The sequence below is a fragment of the Lepisma saccharinum genome, chromosome 27 (assembly GCF_977018435.1).
Source record: "Lepisma saccharinum chromosome 27, izLepSacc3.1, whole genome shotgun sequence".
Lineage (NCBI taxonomy): Eukaryota > Metazoa > Arthropoda > Insecta > Zygentoma > Lepismatidae > Lepisma > Lepisma saccharinum.
In genome coordinates, this window is record NC_139255.1 from 52,568,411 (window position 1) to 52,585,267 (window position 16,857).

A 16,857-nucleotide genomic window follows, 5' to 3' on the forward strand; every position below is an offset into this window, starting at 1 on the left:
CGGGCACCTGCACTACTCATGTCCCCTTGCAGTACGGTTGTCACTTTTCCCGCCAGGTGTCAGCCCGAACTTCACCCACCGCGTTCTGGCAGGCGCACCGCACGGAAGCAGAAGGCAGACGCCAAACAAACATCACATTGATTTCCACCGATTTACTACTCATATTAAAAATGTAACATGCTATTTCATCATTTATTCAGTATTATCGATAAAATGTTAAAAGTATAAAGAAAAATTAATTTCGTTTAATGCAATTTAATATACACTCTTGAAACTCCTAATAATCAAAAGCTTGCAGAAAAAGTTTAATCTTACACAATTAAAGTGCTAAGTCCAGTAGTTAGTAGTTTGTACAGTTACAAACATATGTACAGTTTTCGCATGATCTTCTTTCATATGGTCGTCTTCAGAATTAACAAATTTTGACATTCGTTTTCATCATCTAAATTCAACACATTTTCCAATATCTTAACACATTTCAAAATCAGACAATTCTTTCTTATAATATGCCATTTCCAAATACTAAACATTTGAAAATTTAGTACCAAGAAGATATTACACTATTACCCACACCCACCACAACCAAAACTACAACACGAAACACTCTTCCCATTCCAGAAGGTTCTCTTCATTGAACTTCTTGAGAATACCCAGAAGTACAAACCTGTGTAAAATCATGCTACATCTGGTGGCACGTGTTAAAAAAAATCACTGGGCACCCATCCTAATGTTCAATGGGTAATATAATTTAATTTTGCAAGCTTCAAATGCATTACTCTAACCTAAAGTCCGCCCAGCCAAAGAATGGACTTTAGGAAACCCAGACTTTCTGCCTCGAGTTCAAGGGGAGAAAAGCGGTGTTACTACCGGTTTGCTACATAACTGATTTTTTCCCACAACTTGGTGAAGGATAAATTCACAGAACATAAACTTCTTGTTTATGAGCTGAAGTCAAAGTAGCGGCAAGTATTTAGAAGATTCTCTAGACTATAGAATGTCCTTTCACAGAGGAGCTTCTTTATCCTTACCTTTGCTGCCCCTGTTGCGGTCTCCTGTTTAGACAGAAATCTGTGACTTTGACGTCATCATCCACATTCCTTCCATATCTGCATCGAAGGTCAACAGTTCCTAAGTTTTGGGAACGAAGGGAAGTTTTATTCCTTCAGCTGGGGGTGGAATGTACGGTAGGCACTATGATTGAATATTATTCATTTTTTTGTATGATATCTGGATCATCAAAAGTATGTAATAAGGGATGAGGCCAATAGCAATTAACACTTCAAGAGATGTTTTAGAAGATACCTATAGAAAAATGTACTATTTGTGTGATATTTCTAAATTTTATATTAACTTAATGACCCCCCCCCCACACACACACACACACACAAACACACAAATAATTTACCTTCATTTAACACTGTTAAACTTTTGAAAAATAGACTTGGTTTACACCCCCCACCCCCCCACCCCCCCGGAGATCAATTCTAGCTACGGGCCTGGGCCATACCCTAACCTACGCTCAAGGTAGGCTGGACTTTAAGTGCCACTTAGCACTAGGCCGACATTGAACAACTGAATAATGATGTTAAGTGTGACGTGAGAAGTTAAGCAGAGATGACGCAACAGCCCCCAAAAAAACGTAAATTTTAGTAAACACGGGAATTTTGGGGGACAACGACCCTGTTGTCCCGACTGAGTTATGCCAATGGGAGCAGTTCAATACTGCAGGGAGTAACACCATGTCCCAGCTTCATGTATTGCCCACTAACATCGTGTGAGGTTGAAAGATCTGACACTAAAGCATCATTTACTTTGGCACAACAACCCTTAAAGAGCAGGGCCTACCTACCGACTTCCAGCCTAACTCTAACATGCCTCAGCAGAGGTGGTCAGTCATCCTACCAGTTTTGGGGTGACCTGTCGTCAACATGACAAACCCCCAATCATTGTTGGTTTTCGATTAGTCCTCAATTTCCTCATGATTGTGAGTGGGCACCGATCCCACACACTGACTGAAATCTCAGGAGAAACGTTGTTATATTTCCTCCCAGGAGGCTCGAACCTGCATGCATCCCGACCCCAAAGTGCACAGCCATGGTGCATGACAATATAATGTAGTTAGTTGAACAAAAATGAAGGTCCAAGTTCTTTTTGTTTCATTGCCTTACGTTGGTTAGCACATACTGCGGAGTTTTAGCAATTACTTAAGATTTTGTTCAATATATGCTTTCGTGTTAGGGTAAGTAGGTCACGTTTTAAGTCCCTAAATGCATTCTAATAAGATTCCGATTTACTTCTACATTCATTGACAAAAATATTGAGCCCTTGGTTTGCGTGCTTGTAAAACTGTACTCCTTGGGAGGAAGATGGGAGGAAGAAAGTCAAATATAGCTCATTGGAAAGCTACAAGTGTCTGCTTTTAGACAAAAGCAAGACAAAGTGATTTTAACTCTGTCTTGTTTACTATTCAGACAAAAATGTTTGTAATAGTGTAGTTTTTCGTGTAATTTTTACATTAGTCGAATTCAATTGTGTGTAGCTTCGTGCAAAACCGTCGCAAAAATATGTTGTTGTTTTTTTTGTGATTGAAGCTTGGTTATGTGGAAATATCTCAGCCAAATATAATGGTACTATCAGCTGTGGAACAGCCACAATTAATGATTAATTATGATGTTGCAATCTCGGAAATGGTCAGTGCAATGGTCATGAAATGCATATAAAAATGATGGCCGTGGAATAAAAATCAAATTTCCATATCTCATTCTTTCACACTGTGCGAATTGAAAACAACAGAGCGAATTGAGGGGTCTAGTGAGAGAGGGGGCTATGCCACTTTGACAAGAAATGGAAATAAATTGAGTTTTCTAAAGCATTGCGTTGAGTCATAATTTGTATAACAAAGGGCAAGTTTTTTTTCTGAACATATTGTTAGGTAAATTATTCAAAAGGAAAAATATGAATTTCAATATAAATACCATTTTTTATGAATATGTATGGTATATTGTTGTAGTATACCCATGTGGAAAAATCAATCTAGCACATCAAATACATTGAACAAGGCTTGCCTGAGTGTAAATCATGTTCACAGGGTTACATATGAACTACATAAAGACAACTTCGTCTTCTGGAGGATCTTCACTGTCCATTGTTTCTGTGGATTTTAATTTTTGGTAAACACCAGGAAAAACTGGAGGAATATAAGGCATTATTGCCACGAGATCTTTTAACTTCAGGGCTGATATTAAATCTAGCACCGGTATCTACAACACAACCTCTGCCACTCCTATTGCAGACACCATCAGTAAGTGGCATAGCTCCTTCTCTCACTCAAAATGCTGATGAGGACGTATTCAAGAACTCAGAAACTCTGCTGCAGAACAAGCGGGAGCTATGCCACATGGTTGTAGTTCACATGATAGATGACAGATGGTAGGAGAAGACTGAAAATGGCAAAAAATAAACTTTTCAAGATTTGTGGCATATCTCCCTCTCTCACTAGATCCCTCAATTGTTTTTTCTTGTTGTTCCCGCGCGATTCACATAATTGCTAAAAGCAAGTGAGCATTGTTGCCAAGCGTTTCCACTTGCCCTTGAAACTACGCGTCGAAGCAGCTTTGACACAGGAAATGAGCCGAAACAATGTGTTGCTCGAAGGAAAGCATTGTAGAGATGCCGAAAGTTTCTTTTGTCACTTCTGTGTTTACATTCCTGCCATGAATATTGCCTGAACACCCACATAGCCATAATAATTCTTACGTGTATTCTGTACAGGCAGTCAGTCTCCCACAAGTTCGCGTGTTTGTTCGTATGTACAGTATTGAGTGATAGCGGTTCTGTGAAGTGATTTTTTTGTTGCATGATAATGGCAAGATGGTGATATCATAGTGGTGTAAAAGAAATGATTGTCAGTGCCAAGAGATACTTTGACGAGGAGAAATGAATGGGTGCATCTCGCGACATAAACCAAGGTGTCAAGTGCACGGCGGAGTGTTTGGGGGGGTTACGTCAGCACAGTGAAAAGGGTATGTATAAAAAAAGGGAAAAACAAAAATTTGCATCGACCCAATATTTTATTGGGCAGGTTTTTGTAAGATGTGGTGAGAAGAAAGATACGGAACTTTTGTTTTAATTATCCAGTTCAACAGAATCCATTATGAACAGCATTTTATACTTTTACCTTTCACTCATTATATTTATTGAAAATTTACTGTCTCTCCAAATAAACCCACAACTCCTTGCTTATTACAGCAGTTGCAGCTGTGTAAGAGACCAAAATATAAAAACAATATTTCAGGTGGTATGTATAGCAACACGTTAAATGCTGAAACCACCACCACTACTCGATACAATGTTTAAGTGAATCTTACGAGATAAACACAATTTACATGCGTTTTTGCTCGAAATATATTTTAAAATGTTAGTTGGTGTGAAGGCTTCAAATGCACATTTTTTAAAAAATATAATTTATATGTGTTGCTATCACTAGTACGCACCTCGCTCTGTTTTCCTTGCTTACGAAATCGCTGTACACAGCAGGTGCATTATTATTGTATACAGAGAAGACTGGATCTCTCATCGAACATCGTTGCACTCAATATATGTTTAAATGAGCGACATAAAATAATACTGGGAAAATTACATTCATAAAAGCTGAGTGGAGTTGTTTTCTCTTTCTTTAAGTTCACTTTATGCACAGGTAGCCTATGCTAATCAGGACTGGACTTAAAGTTTAAAGTGAGATCCGAACCACTATGTACCTCCACCGGGTATCGAAGGAGATGTTGTTCATATGAAGTTAACAGCTAGAAGAGCCCCCCCCCCCAAAGAAAAACTGCAGTTGCAATATGAGAAATATTTCATTCATTATTTTATGCTGCGACAGTACCTACTTTGGATCGGCTAGACGGAACGCACTTGCGCGATTCTCGCTGTGTAAGTCGCCTGCAGCCCGCGGAGTCTGAGATTGGCTGCACCCGGGCATACATCATACACCTGTTTACCATATTAGGAGTGCGAAAGAATAATTAATATCTGGAACCACATTTAAGGTACACACACACGCCAAACTTCTGGAATTTGATCATATGCGTTATATCAACAGTTTTTTTTTGCAATTTCATTGAATTTGTAAGTATGCATTTCAATTTTGCACGTTTCCCTAAAACGCCAATTTTTTAAGCATCTAGTAAAAATATGCATTTGATTTTTTCTACAGTGGTGCAGAAATAATGTTCCCCGTTCGTGAAAATTGGAAGAAAAAACTACATTTTTCAGTGATTTTTTTATTATTTGTAACAAAGTTAAGATTAATTTTCAGATAACGCTTATTAAATAGTAGATACTTGAAGCTTTCCAATGAGATATATTTGAATTTTTTCCTCCCATGGAGTACAATTTTACAAGCGCGTAAAAAGAGGGCTCAATATTTTTGTCACGGATCGTCAGGGTGGGTCAAAAGTCGCAATACACCTAAATAAAAGAAGCCACTGTGGAGATAGGTGTCAGTGAGTGTTGGATATGTGTGTTGGGGGTGGGGGAAAACTTTATGATGAGGTTGATCTTGACGGCCGCTATCTTGGATTCAACTTCAATTTTTTAAATGGGAAGGGGGTCGTGTGACACATAATTTTAGGCTAGAATTTTGTCAGGAATTAAATGGTGTTGTCCATTTTGACGTATCTTTATTCGTGTAGGAGTTACAAAGGTTTTCTCTTCGTTGCAGGTTGACAGGACAACATGAAACTAAGCGACGCTGAACGGGTTGAGATCATCCTAATATCAGGGGAAAGAAGTTCTCGCACCATTGCAGCCGATTTCAACGCTCGCCATCCAGACCGACATCCAATTTCCCACGCCACAGTTGCATCACTGCTGTCCCGGTTCACTGCCACAGGGAATGTGAAAGATACGCCAGGGTCTGGGAGGCCACGTTCATCAACAGATGAGGCGACAACCATCGCCGTGTTAGGTAGCTTCGCCCTCAGTCCCACAAGGAGTGTGCGTAGCATGTCTCATGTGACTGGTGTTGGCAGATGCTCCATACGCCGGATCTTGAAGACACATCATTTTCATCCATTCAAGCTGCAGTTATTACACCACCTTTCTGAAGACGATCCTGACCGCCGGCTTCAGTTTACGGAATGGGCAACAGCACAGCTTGCAGATAACCCACAGTTCGCCCAGAATGTGCTCTTTACGGACGAAGCTAACTTTACGTTAACGGGGAGGTTAACAAGCAGAACCTGCGTTATTGGTCAGACAGTAACCCACATTGGACTGATCCATCCAAGATGGTTGGAAGTAGAATCAAAAATACTTAGGAGTTATTAATTTATTCATAACGACGCTCGGCTATTGTCATTCTGTCATTTTTAATTATGATTAATGGTTTTTTTTATTTCTTATCGAGGGAAGACGCTATTGTTAATTAATCAAGCGCCACGTGTCGGGGGTGGGGGAGGAGATGAGTCATCGATGACTCATGCACACGTGTGAGTTTGAAATTAATGGTTTTCATTAGTGCACAAAAGATACTATTATGTATTCCGTTTTTACCCTAACCTAACCCTATTGTTGTATTTTATATATGCGTTTCTGCCGGATATGAGTCATGAGTGCTTTATGCACACGGGGGAGTTTGGAATTAATGGTTTTCCATTAATGTACAAAAGACACTATTGTGGAGTTCCTTTTTTACCCTAACACAAAACAAATAGATTCAGTAAACAAATAAAAACAAATAAGGAAATAAACAAAAAAGCAATCAACAATAAAGTTAAAAAAGGATAGCACTGAAGTCAAACAACCTAACTCAGATAACAAGCAGCAACAAGGATAAACAGAAACCAACATGGAATTCAGAAAGGGACATCAATAGCTACAGCCATAGCAAAAATAATAGGAAGTCAAACAACCTAACTCAGATATGAACCAGCAACATACCTCAGATATCGAGCAGCCACAAGGCATAGAATAGAGTAAAACAGGGCCTGCTTATTGAGAAACTCAACAACATAAGAATAAAAGGGACAGCCAAGGCTATTTACAGTACAGAATTATAATTACCCAAATAAGGTACATCATACATAGCACCTGCGAATAGGAAATTAACAACATCAGCAGTAACTACTTATACCTGCTAGAACAACTAAGCGACTATAGTTAATCAGAAAAATACATATTTTCACGAACTAATTTACCTCTACGTTAATAATACTGTACTAGCAGAATGCTAAGGCTTCAAAAGATAGCTCCCCGAACAAAGTACAGCGTGGAGTATAGGGTCACATGCAAATGATTATTCAAAGGAGCTTCGTAGATCAATAAGACAATAGTGATTATTCTAAGTACTGCAACTTGACCGAAAATAGGAAACCTACACAAGAACATCAACACAAGAAGGAAAGATACTTGCTACCATTACAGCAGCCACTCAATATCACAAAAGACCATGCAAAATATTCTACAACAATCTGCTTCATAACATAAAAAACTGCTAAGTTCGCATAAAGTATCTAATCAATGAAAGAAAACTGCTTGAAAAGAGAGAACTCTCTACAGTCTCGGAGAATTATAGGAAAATAACAGCAAAACTTGGAAGTATACACACTCAATAATGCTCAATATGCATACACTTCACATGCAATCCTCTGCAAAAGGCACATAGCAGACTCTCATCTGAACTTGGACACCAAAAAACAGCACTTTGGGATTACTAATACTCGTAAATACTACATTGCCTGCCCTTGTTTGAATAGCGTGGATGCAAACTTCATAGCAAAATATTGAAAAACGTCAGATGTATATTCGTATAAGTGTGTAAATGTGTGTGTGTGTGTGTGTGTGTGTGTGTGTGTGTGTGTGTGTGTGTGTGTGTGTGTGTGTGTGGCGTGCGTGTGTGTGGCGTGCGTGTGTGTGTATAAAAGAGAATATATGTGTATTTACCAGAGTGTGGTCTTACATAAATTGATAAAAACAGCAATATAGAACCTGATAGAATAGGAAATAGTTAAAAATAAGGTTTTTAACATGCCGAAGTAATTAGTTTAGTTTGTTAATTATAAGAAACATAAGTTAATTACAAGAAATATAAATGAAATGCGCTAAATAAGTACAATTGTTGGTTTGAAGGTACTGAATATATCGAATTTGTACAAATGTTTGCATTATAACCAGTGAATTAAACAACGTTTGCGTTAGAATAGCACAAAATAGCATACTTATTAGATTAATAACAAACTTTCTGATGCAGTACAGTATTGACTAGGGCTGAATGATTCAATTACTGTAAAATATTAGTCTCAGATTGAAGTAAATAAAGTGTAAACAATACCACTTGTTTGTAAAATAGGGTTATTAATTCCTCTGATAGCAGAAATATCAACTTGTACACAGTAAATTTGAGAGTTTTAGCAATATTTGTCCTGAAATGGATATAAGTGTAACTTGTTAAGCGTGCCAAATACAAAATATTTAAGAAACAGTACAGTATAACCTCAATTTTGAAAGCTAACAGTACTCTAGTGTTTCTACATAGGCGTCTGTAGTGGTAAAATACATCCACTCCTTAAGATTTTTGGCCATTCATTCATCCTGAGCGTCACGATTAGTCACAAAAGCAAAAAAAGCGAAATCTTGTGGTTGTTATAATTTCTACTTTTCATGCAAACACCTACACTATAGTACTAAGTTTAGTGAATTTTGTCGTCTTCCTGATTGGTCTGTTAAAATTAGTAATCAATAAAAATATACTTATACATAGAAAAAATCCTTATATAGTTGGATTCTCAACTATGTACAATCAGTGTTCTTGCTACATTTAGCACCTAATAAAGTATAAATTGAAGTCTAGTTAGTGTTGGGCTGTAAAATGTTCTGGTACATGTAGTTACTTGAAATAGCAAATATTGGCTGTGTAACTGGTAAAGCACTCAAAAAAATCAACTTCGTTTCCTCGTAGTACTCCCTGAAAGTGCTTCTTGCACGCTAATAAGGCTCTGGCGTGTGTTCCTATGCCTCCTACTAGCCTCTGTAAAATTCATATTGACCAGTGCTTAACCATTCAACATGCTGTAGAGCCTAAGCTTTAAGCTTCAGTCAGTGGAATTTAGTTCTCAGGGACATATAGTGATTGTAGAATAAAAAATAGAAGCCTCGAATAATACAGCATAACAGATACAAATAACCCCTGGTATTAATCAAACACTCAAGAAAGTCAATAGTACTTGAATCGTACCCCGAATAAAAGACTATAAGGGTAAATAGCATGGTAAGAAAAGTTTGGCAGGTGGACTTAAGAGCCACGTAGTCATCTGCTAACATCGACTTGTCCTGTGATTTGTCATTATATTGTTAAATTGTTATATTTAAGGGATGAAAGAAACAATATTAATAAAAGTTCAGTTATAGTACTCTTGGTAAAGGGGTTTCAGTGCTTAGAGACATAATAATTTTAGTTACAGTAAAAGTTTGGCCTCTTATAAGTGCAAAAAAAAGTACAAATATTAAACATTTCATACAGTTTATCTAGAAAGCAAAAGCAAAAATACAATAACTGCGCAACATACTTAAAAATGAAGCAAGCCGTGATATTCTAGTGGCCCATAATAAGTCTACAATATACTCAAAAATACTCTGACATAAGGTTGACGGTTATCTGAGATCGAAATTTTCAAGCTTTCTCTCATGCATAAAGTGGCTCTAGGAATTACTAAGCCTCAATAAAATGGAAACATGCAGTAAAAGCACTTGGAGAGTTGTGGTGATCACATCATATGAAAAACATGCAAGAACAAGAATATATGGAACCCTACTCATATATTTAGGAAACTTTACCTACCCTAGCAGTAAGAAAATACTGAGGAAACTCTAAAATAAACAAACTTTCGTACGAAGCAAACCAAAAATAGCGTAGTGGAAGTCAATAAACCCTAACAACAACAACAAGATTCAACAACTACATCAAAACAAAAACAACAACAATAATAATAATACTAATAATAATAGTAATAATAAAGTTTGTGGGTACAGTTTTACTTAAAAGTACTTCTTCCTTAGTGATTAGAGAAATTTTTTAAATAAAGAACAAAACTCGAAGTTCAGAATTAAAAAATATAAGATACAAAAGGCAATAAATAGAAAAATTAATAAAAGAAGTTGAAAAAATTATCTTTGCAAGTCTAAACTGGAATAAACACTCCTGCCAGAATAGATGAAATTGTGATATTAGAGTAAAAAATGGAAATAATTTTTTAAAATAGCAAGTTAAAAGTTGAAAAAATGTCTTTGTGAGTCCAAAATTTAATAAAAAATGTTGCCTGAATAGAAGAAATTGTGATATTAGAGTAAAAAATAAACCTAAACTTCAGCTAAATTTGAAGAAACACAGTTTGTGTGTCTAAATTGCCATGCAAACTCTTGCTTGAATCGTTCAAATAGCGTTTTCTGAGTAAAAATACATAAAAAATGCGAAATATTGGCCCTAACAGTAAAAACATCTGGTCAATTTTACGTGAATCCTGATGTTTATAAGTCAATAATCAAAGGGTCCATGGTTCGCAACCTAGAAATAAGGGCAAATAGTGGATCGCATCCACTTTAACCTGTAGATACTGGAACTGATTGTTCCTAGTTCAGCCAAGTTCCTTACGCCTTAGGTCAAATAGTCTTTGCAATGTTACAAAAGGTGGAAGAAAAAAGAACGCGTAAATTACTTCCACAAAATAAAATTGGGAACCTCAAAGAAAATCAATACACGCGTGTAAAAAATTTGGCGGCACTTGACTTCCATTCAGCTCGCGTAAGGGGGACATAACAATAGAGTCGTTTCTCCCCTCACGCGTCAATGATCGCTCGCGGTTTGGGGTGACGATGAATGCAACCACGTAACAGGTTCTTGCGGTATTCTTCCCTTTTTTAAGAGCAATTATTATTAATAACATGCATTCTGCCCGTATATTTCGTTTTCATATAACCTACATCGTTCAATTTCTTTGCCTTTAAAGCGAACATAGGCTAACGCCATACATTGTGTTATAATATCTTCTACCCCAGATCGCATCGACACCGGTTGAATTCGGGTAAATCCAGATCCTTAATGGACATTTCCACTCAATTTTTTTTACAACAATTTTAAAAACTACACCCTGGAAAAATGACCCCTGCAAGTTCTCGCGTTTCTCTGCGTCCAGTTTAAGGCAGAAACGAGACTTCCAAAGTTGCGAGCCTAGCGTTGCGCTGAAAACATGCAGCCGCCATGTTACTACGTCACTCCTTATGGAGAGCTCGTTGTCGTCTGCTTCGAGCGTCCAGTTCCGGATAGGTAGCCCACGGTGAGCGAACACTGTACCGATTTAAATAATGGAAGAAGGAGCGATAGGAGAAAGGAAAGCTATGCTTTGTAATGATCATATTTCTATGAAATATCCGTGCTGCTCGCTCACGTGCAAGATAATGAAAGGGTTCAGCTGCGTGCGTGTTCGCAGGTCATCCGAAAAATATTGCTTGTAAAATTGGTTGCTGACCAAACTTTCAAAAATATATGTATTTTAAACTTATATTTATCGAAATTTACCGTAACCTATGTAGTGCAAAATAAGAATTTTCACATTCACTTTATTTATAAAGCCTTTTTTACTTTATTTTCCATAAAGCAATTTCAGTTTGTGTTTCATTTCTGTTGCGCAAGTTATGATCAAATATTCTTGGGCAATTAAGAGAAAATACACTGAGAAGATTACATCAGTTGCACAGTACATATTAATATTTAGTTTATGTATAATTATTACAAGGAAATAATGTGTATAACCAAGGGCGTATTTAAGGGGGGTTTCAACGGGTCCACCTCCTTTGGTTCAGTAAAATTGCCAGAGTTACCTGTTCATCCGCTTGTTCATAAAAATTTCTTCGGACTTATTTTATTCTCTTAAATTAGAGACGTAAGACGGGATACGAATGGGAAGGAAATTACGTAATTCCACACACCAGATGGGACTGCAGACCAAATGTCTGCAATTTCCTGATAGTTTCGGAATTTCTGCGATAAGAAACTGCATTGAGACTGTCAAATCAGTTATTTTTCCCCCCTCGAGTCATCTTAAAGATATTTGGTTTTTAAAACCGCAGTGACACAAGATGAACAGAAAAGTATCAATACTAGCGTGACTTCGTGACTACATACACATAACTTTGTCGGGTCCAGCACTCCTGCTCCCCAACAAGCTTCCGGCCAGCAGTGTCCTGGATTTTCACTTACGAAATAAAGCAACCCTAATCATACCAAAAGTTGATCCACCCCCCCCCCCCACGTGAACTATATATACGCCCATGTTCATAACAATATCCCATACTGAAATGGTACGATATATTTTGAATTTTGTACTGCGAAAAAAGCCGCCTCATCTCCTTACCCCGAACGCATTAATTGGTTGGTTCACAACTTCACCACTAAGGATCCTATCGAGACGAGACATGGCAGCCTTGGTCTCGTTCTCGTTGAGAGTTGTAAATGTCTGTCTCGTGTTTATTTGTAAATGTCTCATTGACAGTCTCGTCTCGATTTATAAACATCCGTCTCGGTTTGGAGGGCGATTCTCGTTCTCGTCTCAAATCTCGAAAATTATAGAATTAACAACGTATGCAAAGGCTTATGATTAGGGATCGTAAGTTGAAGACCTATAAATTGCCAAAAAAGGACCTAATATAAAATGACCTAAAAATACCAAAAAAAAAGGACCTAAAAACGGAAAAAAGGACGTATAAATGTGATCCAAATTAATTAATAACTTCAGTTTTAATTACATATTTAATGAATAAAAAAATAAAATTATGGTGGTATGGAACACACAGTGCGAAAAAACTATATGAAAACTTCGTCCAGACATTACATATTTTTTAGATTAACATAATTTGAAAAATCATATTTGAAGAATCATATTTGGCCTAACCACACTAGGGTTACAGAAATAGGACTTCGGATCCTATTTCAGTCATCCAAAAATGTTTTTCTCTCGTTTCAGGGATGGTTCAAATTTCTTTCTTTTTTTTATTTCTTTACTACAGAAAGGACGTTTAAGAGGTGATGAACTGATGATGATTCGAATTGAGAATGGGCAGTAAAAACGTAGTCGAAAGAAGGTGAAGTCGAAAAAAGCCGTTAAGACCTAAAAAAGACCAAAAAGCCAAAAAACGCCGAAAAAGGCAAAAAAAGGACAAATAAAACCCACCTTTTTCTGGCCTACAATGACCCAAAATGAACATATATTATGTTGGGCCTCGTCTTCGGACACTAGGAAAGAAAAGGATTTTTCCTCAACTTCCGAGCCCTACTTATCATTATAAATGCAAATTAAAAACCTTTCTTAATATATTTTTTTTGACTCCTCGTTTTAACGGTACGAGCCCTCGAAAACTGAATATTATCCTGCTTATATATGCAAACCAAACAGCAGATTCAGAATTACCAGAAATGAACTGGCGTTGTAATTATTATACACAAAATTCATGATTTATCTGAGGAAGTCACATGTTCTAGGTTTGACTCCCGACCTGGGCATGACTGTTCCCTTGTGAGTGACATTTCATTGAACTGGAAATTGTTACATGGGAGGATGTTTGTTCTAGACTTTGGGGACAGCTAGTGGGATGCTTATATTGTTAATGTTAGTGTTGCTCACGAGACGAGACATTTTCCATCTCGTCTCATAAAAGGAGATGGGACAGAAGAAAAAGTTCGTCTCGTATCGTGGCAGGTTGGGTGATACTTAGATTGTTCTTGTTTGTGGTGGTGGTATAGTGGGTGTGTGTGTGGGGGGGGGGTCCTCCTGCACCCCGACTTCGAATACAGCTTGTAGTCATTCATTTTCATTGTAGCGATTAGCCAAAATTGGGAAGAAATGTGATGTTAGAGAAGATACATACTAAATTAACCATGCGTTCTCATCGTTTCGGTTAAACAAAATGACGGAATAGCGACATAAAAGTAGGCTAAATACAAAAATTTGCAATATATATATTAACTGAACAAAGCTGACCTTTTACCGAAGGAAATTTAAAAACTCCCCGTACCTTTTTATACCGTATCACCTCTTATATTGCAGAAATTGGCGTGTAAACCAGTGTGTTCTAAACGTATTATCTTAAAATTTGCGAAGAAAATATTATGACGAAAATAATTGTAATTCCAGAAAAGGCATTCCTATAACATTAAGTTCTTGCCAGTCAGTACCAACCTATGTATTCGCAATGAACAAGGCTGTTCACGTGTTCAGCCATTGACTGCTACAAGTTTTGCTTTGTCACCTTAATGGGAAAACCCTCTACCGAGTGGCTGAATTATAGTAAATACTGGTATACTGCTAGGGCATAATTCATCTCCAAGAAATGGAGCACAGATTTTTGCACTGGAAGTTACAAGATACTTGTTTTACGCAGTAACAAGTGACTGCTGTCGCTTCCGCGGCTCATGCTAAGTTAACGGGTGGGACGAGCAGAAGCCCTGCCTGCACGCATTTCTAAGGGATGACGTCAGAGGTCCTCGTGTCTGTGGAGAGAACGTTTTCAAATCCGTGACGTAGGAGGTGAATTTCAGCGGTGTTTGAAGGCGTGTTTCTCGAGAACCAAAACAAATATCGCCGAGATATTTTGCTCATCTCAAGTTTGTGTCATTATCTGTAAAATGAATGGATTTAAAACGTTTTTCATGTCAAAGTGGAAATGTCCATTATAGCTAATATAATCCAGCACCGGCGCCACATGACGTCATCGACGCCTGGAAACCTTGCCTGACGCCATCAAATGGCTTGTACATTAATGGAAAAACCATTAACTTCAAGTACCCCGACTGTATAAATCATCCGTGACTCATATCCGGCTGAAACACATATATAAAGTACAACAATAGTGTTAGAATAGTCCGAAAACGAACTCCATAATAGTGTATTTTGTACATTAATGGAAAAACCATTAAATCCAAACTCCCACGTCTGTATAAATCATCTGTGACTCATATCCGGCTGTAACGCATATATAAAATACAACAATAGAGTTAGGTTAGGGTAAAAAAGGAACTCCACAATAGTGTATTTTGTACATTAATGGAAAACCATTAATTCCAAACTCCCCCGTGTGCATAAAGCACTCATGACTCATATCCGGCAGAAACGCATATATAAAATACAACAATAGGGTTAGGTTAGGGTAAAAACGGAATACATAATAGTATCTTTTGTGCACTAATGGAAAACCATTAATTTCAAACTCACACGTGTGCATGAGTCATCGATGACTCATCTCCTCCTCCACCCCCGACACGTGGCGCTTGATTAATTAACAATAGCGTCTCCCCTCGATAAGGAATAAAAAAAAACCATTAATCATAATTAAAAATGACAGAATAACAACAGCCGAGCGTCGTTATGAATAAATTAATAGCTCTTAAGTATTTTTGATTCTACTGTTGGACATACCAAAGTCATGGTGTGGTGCGGGATCTGGGGAACACGGGTTATTAGTCCTGTGTTCATCCACAACAATTTGAATTCCGACAGCTACAACGAGATGTTGGAGGAGCTGGTGTTCTCATCCGTAGCGACGGAGGATGTTGACTTCCCCTTATGGTTTCAGCACGACGGGGCACCACCTCACTACGGTCTGCAGGTACGTGGATTACTCAACGAACAGTTTCCACAGCGCTGGATTGGCCGTCGAGGTCCAGTGGAGGGGCCTGCAAGATCCCCCGATCTCAATCCCCTGGACTTTTACCTATGGGGCCACCTCAAAGCCATGGTGTATGCGGTCAAAATCAATGATCTTCGCCACCTGGAACAGCGGATCATTGATGCATGTGCGGCTATTACACCAGATGTCCTGTTACGTGTGCATACGGAGTGGCAGAAGAGAATGGAAATGACTGTCCAGCATGAAGGAGGCCACATCGAACACATCATGTAAAGTGTGCCACTTTTCAAAACTTAAAAAAAGAAACCTTTGTAACTCCTACACGAATAAAGATACGTCAAAATGGACAACACCATTTAATTCCTGACAAAATTCTAGCCTAAAATTATGTGTCACACGACCCCCTTCCCATTTAAAAAAATGAAGTTGAATCCAAGATGGCGGCCGTCAAGATCAACCTCATCATAAAGTTTTCCCCCACCCTCAACACGCATATCCAACACTCACTGACACCTATCCCCACAGTGGCTTCTTTTATTTAGGTGTATTGCGACTTTTGACCCACCCTGTACTATATACTTGCTGTCAACGGAGATTACCTTGTCCATGGAAAGCGCGCATGCTTGCGTAAGGAAATATTTAAGTTGTTTTTCTTCAACAGAAATAACTTTTTCGAATCCAAACAGTGGTCAGTATTTTAAGGAAGGTTCAAATTTCGTATGACAATGATTTCCAAAATTCTACGATAATTAGCCTTTCTGCTAGGAGAATTTGAAAAAAAAATCAAACAATCTGAGACGTTACCAAAATGAATTACAAACACTACTTTTTGTGCATAATTTGGGTGCCATTTTTGAGAAATTTATTGATTTTTCTTACGTATTTTCATTAATTTTGTGTTAGTATTACAGTACAAATAGCCTCCAACTAACTTACAACATTGTAGCTTTTTCTTTTCACTGTCTTTATGAAGATGTAAATAAAATTCAGGAGAGTGATTTTTATATATTTTTCTAAGAATGCAGTTTCTTAATCTAAGGCAAAATACATTAGAACTCTCTGGTGAATACATCATTCAGATTGTGAACTCATTTTTCCATTTTGTAATTTTTTTATTGTTTCTATGCTCATCCATAGTGCAGATGTGTTATTTTTCTTTTAGAAGTAATATCTGTACTTCTT